Source organism: Gobius niger (assembly GCF_951799975.1).
Source record: "Gobius niger genome assembly, chromosome: 4".
Lineage (NCBI taxonomy): Eukaryota > Metazoa > Chordata > Actinopteri > Gobiiformes > Gobiidae > Gobius > Gobius niger.
Window position 1 is genome coordinate 11,480,726 of NC_136855.1, and position 6,535 is coordinate 11,487,260.

The following is a 6,535-nucleotide window of genomic DNA, read 5'->3' on the forward strand; positions in this document are numbered from 1 at the left end:
AGCGTTTGCTTTACCAATCAAATAAACGTCCAATAAATTAATAAACTTTTTCTCATTTGGGACATATTTTTTGCTTTATGTTTATGATGTTTTTCGCTCTATTTGCAGCAGATTATTTGTGGACATTGATATATGTTGATTATTGTTATTCACTCTTCTGCCACCGGGTGTCGCCGAAGTCCAGAAGCTCTGCAAACTCAAAGCACATAATCATAAGCCTATTCAAACATGAACCAACATATTGTCAAAGGCACAATTGTGTTTTCATTACCATAAAAACTACAACTACTTTAAATAATGGAGACCAAGCCACATTTGAATAGTCGTGCTGCTTTATGTCTCAGGGAAATGGAGCTTGGGAAGTGTAGTTCAGTTTTAAACCCGCTTTTTTATGGACTTTTCTATCTTCTACATTTTCAGCTTAAAAATAAATAGCTTGAAATGTTTGCTAGCTTTGAAATGCTTTTTTTGCTTCTTTAATTTGTCTGCCATGATTTTGTAGGAAGTGCTTATTGCTTCACCGATCGCACTTTGGAAGATTGACTTTGGTGTCTCCTTTTCCCCCTCGATGATTGTGATATTGTCGACTTTTGCTGCTTGTAAATAGTGATGATAGTAGTTCACGGTGCAGTGTTTAAACATTATGACTCGAATGAAGACGATCATAGAGATACCTCAAGGCTTTTGTTTACAGCTGTGAGTTTACACCAAACCCTAGAGCGCGCATTTATAATGTCACACACTTGAACGTTTTGTCTCGTGATAACAAATAGGATGTAAATGATCATGTCGAAAATGCTCTGAGATTTTGTATAAAAATGGCAATAAAAGTTGGACAAATCCTAAACTTTTGAGTCATGTCGTCTTGTCTTACTGTGTTGTTTAAACATGTGTGAGAGGCGACGGGAACTAAAAATGTCCAATGAATGTTGGTGTGTAATGATAATAACATGAGCTTCTCCCCTTCCTTTGCTTAGACGTTCTTATTCTGCCCTCAGGGTCAGGGATCGGTGGTTCATAACCTTTTATTGCATATTTTAAAGCACTTTGAGACTCATCGCATTAAAAAAAAAGTTTTTTTTATGTACCACCCAGGCCAGTTCTAAAGCTTCTCTCATCAGCACAGCAGTTTCAGCAGTGCTAGCATAATTGCATGAGGGTTAGCCAACACAATATACCAGCAAGAATAGGGATTCACAACATTAACAATGTCTAGACTGTATTTATAATTCATTTAATGTTATCCTCAATGAACCCCCCCTACATTTTTTTTTGAATGGTAGTGTATATTCTTTTTTATTGACTACCAGGTTGAATTAACGCATAGGTTTCATAGTACAAATCTGTGTAAATCTGAATCAAGATAAATTAGCGGTTTGACCGACTGTACGGCAACACGACGGGGACAATCCTCCTTCTTTGTCGTGAATCAGTGGCATTGACTGAACATCTGCACAGCGCCACCTACCGTTCAATTTACTTTTTACTTTGGAGCCTTTTGATAAATGCAGTGGAAGAGAAAGTGTTGTGATTATCTTTCAAATACAGTGGGGTAAAAGCAAGTTCTCAACAAAAATACTACTCAGGTAAGATCCTCAAAAACTCTACTTAAGTAATGTAGTAAATGTACTTAGTTACTGATTCCCTTAATACCAGCGCTGACTGTGAAGAGTCAGACTCCTCGCACGGATAAGCCCTTAGCATTATGAGTCTTGGAGAGAGTGTGATCAGCAGGGGGACGCTTCCTTCCTTCCGCACTCAAAGGAAGCACAAATGAGAGAACATACTGAGAGAATACAGGGGCCGGAAACAGGAACCAACTCCAGTGAAGTCAGCAGGAGGCCCATGTGGTCTTAGCTCTGGGAATATTTGGATGTGACATCAGTAATGGTTCGTTTAAATTGATTCTTTTACCAATTAGCCTTTATGAGTGTTGTGCTGGGAAAAGCATCTGATATGTCAAAACCCAGAAAATTAAAATGTTACACGTCATCAAAGATGTCAAAGCAAGTTTTATCTGGTCTTGGAAGTGTCTCTTCTTGCAGATAACCGCTGATGTCCTCGCTCCAAAAAACACTATCAAATCTTCTCTATCCTTCCGGTAACTTAAATGTCCGAGCTTTATGTGATTTTACATGATGTGATTTGGAGGTATAAGACCCACAAATTGAATCAGAATTGTATCTATTTACCCACATATTTTTATTATCCTGTCTTTACTTTTAACATTGTTAAACAACCTGAAGAGAAGAAGAAAAAGGAGACCTCAGTCTTCGCTACAGTCTTCGCTACAAGCTTCCTCCATCTTTTTTTTTTTTGAGAGTACGGTAATGTTTCTGTCTTGTTTCTGCCTGTTTGGAAACCTGTGGAGTCTAAATAAATAAAAAAGTTGAAACTGCAACGTTGGTAGCACATTTGAACCCACAAGAAGCCTTGTTGATTCCTGTAAATATAGGGCTATAAGAGCTTTATAAACCCTGACTTTTCCATTGTAAGCTCGGCTCCGGGCCCACGGGATTTGAACTGACCCAGGATAAGTTCACTTCATTTTACTTTTACTCAACGGCAAATCTCAACGTAATCCGTGAGTCCTTCATTTATGATGAAGAAGCTCTGGGAAAGAGAATCATTGTGTGAAACTGAAATGTTAGCGTTATTGCAGATGCCATAGAGAAAAGCATTTTGCATTACCTTTTTTTTTAAGTTGGCTATTTGTGTTTTCGTATAGAAATCATTAAGTAGAGTTTCGGCAAACCAACATAGGACAAACCTGGTTGTTTTGCTCTTACTCTTTCCTGTTGCCATCTGGGAAAACTAAACAGCTTCAGTAGACAAAACTGGACTGACTTCACGAACAGCTGTGAGAAATCATACTTTTACATGGTCAAAATGGTTATGTAGGTTAACTAACGTGCACTAAACACATTTCATATTGAAGATTTCCTGCATTGTGCATCCATCCAGTACAATAATATCTCAGCTTGTGCTCTTTTTTCAAATTTTAGCCATGGAAAGTCCCGCAAAGATGCAGAATCTCATCTTCAAAGGAGTCCGAGCCCCAGAATGGATCCTATTGTACAGATCTTTAGCAGTAGAGGAAACCCTGTGCCTGGAGGAAACTACAGACTCAAGGAGTACATGCAAAATCCACACAGAAAATTGCCCTCTCTGCTTTGGGAATGTGCATTACTGTGCCACAACTTGTTGTCCTAAAGAGTTTTTTCTTTTCCCTCCACAATATATGTATGTATGTTTCCTTGTTGGGTACAGTCTGTTGTTACTGCTTCTTTTTAACCCAAACAGTGTAAGAAAAAGCACGAGCCTTATTCCTGTTTGCGTCTGCCACTTCACTGTCAGTTCAAGAAGAGCCACATCAAGGCCACATGACGCTCAACCTGCTGGAAACGCTGACTTCCATCATCTGTAACGAAAATGTTTCCCTTCACCTTCACACTGGCTCTACGGGAAATCGAACGGCGATAAAGGATTAGATGAGCGTCACATGATGTGAGGTGATGTGTGTGGCTGCTTGCATAATGGCAAAAAAAAAGAAATCATGACAAAATAAAATCTTAAAATGAGGGAGTTGCATGTAACTTTTTCAATTAAAGCTCCACACTACAAAAAGTAAATATCAAGCATTGGCTTAAATGACTTGAATTGAGGAAATGTATCTTGTTTTGAGCGGTTTTCACTCATTTAGACACTTTTCCTGATCGGACCAAGTTTACTTTGCTTGTTTGAGGACATTTTAGTCCAGTTCTAGGGTAAATCTCACTGAAATAAGAAAGTAAAATTGCCAATGAGATAAGACGAATTTTCTTACCCAAGTGGCAAAGAAAATGACCTGAAATAAGGACAAAATGTATCGAAACGAGTCAGAAACATCGCACAACAAGTGAAATAATCTAGGACAAATGCCCAAGAACGTCTTAACTAGTCAAAACAACTAAAATTTGGATTATTGTGCTCAAATTGAGATGTTTATACTGATCTAGTTAAATAATAAACTGCAAATACTTTTTGCAGTGCAGTACTTGATTTTCTTTCTTGTAGTGAAATAAAATGCACTCTGTCCTTCAGTGTCTTTTGAAAGTGGACAAAAAGACGACAAGGCTCTGTATCTTATATCCTGGGCTGGGCGATATGGACCAAAAGTCATATCCCGATATATCGATATATATCCCAATATTTTTTCCCCAATGTGAGGGCTGTGAAGTGAAATGTTATGTCAAAGTCAAAGCCAAATGCGAGTTTTATTAAAAACTCACTATAAAAACAAAAACACTGTATAACAAATGTCCGTAAGGTCACATTTAAATAAAAAAACATCTTAAATGAAAACAGCCAATAAAATGAGTATTACAGCGCACTATATCGATAAATGCGATATGGTATAATTCCATATCTCATTTAAAAATATATCGATTTATCTTAAATATCGATGTATCGGTCCAGAACCAGCAGCTTTGTTTGTATCACAACTAACAATCAAGATTCTACATGTTTCTTCTTTCACGGATTGTAAACATGAAAATCAATTTACTTCGATTTTCCGAATACAATGTCAGTGCGTTTTGTCAAAGTGAGATGATTTATGTTGCCCTGACTTGATAATGATATGATGAAGCTTTTTAATCTCTTACCTCCCACCTGAACCGATCGCATTTTCTCCAATTCGGCACTACCCGAATCGAAAAAAAATGCATCAAAAGATCAGTTTTGTGGTTCTTAGCTTTCAAATGAGCCGTAGCACTAGCCTTCCGGCAAATAGGAGAGAATGCATTTGGTTTAGGCGGGTGGCAAGAGGTTAAAGGCCAAATTTGTCCAGATAATTCACGATGCCAAACCGTGTCCTTGTATTGACAGCAAAACAAACATCTGTGTGTGTGTGTCTTTGAGCTTAGCTGCTGTTGCCTTCAAAGACAATCGTAAACTTCTGCTTTGGAGAATTTGGCGTCTGAATGTTGGGAGTTTTATTGGCTGTCAAGCTGCTTTCATTCACAAGCTTATTAAACACTACAAAGTTATATGGAAGTTCAAAAACCTACACGTGTCGGACACATAAAAACACATACAGCTCATTAGACGTCGACTTGGACGCCTGGACGTGAAAGTAGTGACTTTATCGGTAAAATGCAAATAATAATAATAATTCTTAAAAATGTGTTCTTAGTTCAAAATGCTATTCACATTGAGTTTGAGTTCGAATAACGAAAGCTTGCACAGAATGAAAGAAAGAGCCGCCTAAAGCACAGCAATTGCGCCTTATACTTATATACTTAATATTGACTCAGTTAACCCCTTAACTCCCACCTGAACCGAGCACATTTTCTCCAGTTTGGCTTTACCCCAGTCCAAAAGCTTCTGGAAAAAAGCTGTGAAAATAGCAACAAAACTGAGACGAAAACAGTGGTGGAAATGTGACAAAAAAGTGAGAAAACATTGACAAAAAAGTGACGAAAAATGGATGAAAAAGTGGCAAAAATGTCACAAGAAATTGAGAAAAAATGAACGAAAAAAAGACAAAAATGTGACCAAAAAATGACCAAAAAATGACCAAAAAAATGAAAAAAATGTGACAAAAATGCGATAAAATTTGACAAAAAAATGACAAAAATTTGACAAAAAAATGCCAAAAAATTGATAAAAACGGACGAAAAAATGACAAAAAAATGCCAAAAAACTGACGAAAAAATGACCAAAAAAATGGATGAAAAAGTGGCAAAAATGTCACAAGAAATTGAGAAAAATTGGATGAAAAAATGACAAAAAAATGACAAAAATGTGACAAAAATGTGATAAAAAATTGACAAAAAATGACAAAAATGTGACAAAAAAAATGACAAAAAATTGTTAAAAACTGACGAAAAAATGACAAAAAAATGACAAAAGAAATGACTAAAATGTGACAAAAATGGGACCAAAAAAATGACAAAAAATTGATAAAAAATTGATAAAAAATGACAAAAAAATTACAAAAATGTGACAAAAAAATGACAAAAAATTGATAAAAAATTTATAAAAAATTACAAAAAAATTACAAAAATGTGACAAAAAAATGACAAAAAATGGATAAAAAATGACGAAAAAATGACAAAAAAAATGACACAAAAAAAAAGACAAGTTTAATACCCAACAAAAAAATGATGGAAAAAAATCTGATGACGTGAGGAAAAAGATCCTCTCGGTTCAGGCGGGAGTTAAGAGGTTAACTCAATTGACATGAAGTCTATCTACACTGAATGACACGCATTTTGCATAGGCCTACACAAACAATTTTCTATAGAGGCTCAGATCTCCAGCATGTGTGTCTCGTTTACTGTGGTCTTGTTACATTCCCACAGATCCCAGCAGCCCACGCCCCGTGTCCATAAATTGCCTGCGTTTTTTTCCGCCCATGCGCTCAGCCTTCTGAATTCCTCCGCTCGGTGTCGCGCAGTGAACGCAGCACCAGCACAGTCACACTTTTCTGGCACCGAAACGCTCAGACTTGACTCCTCCAAGAGCAGCTCAGTGTCCCTGCAACACCACC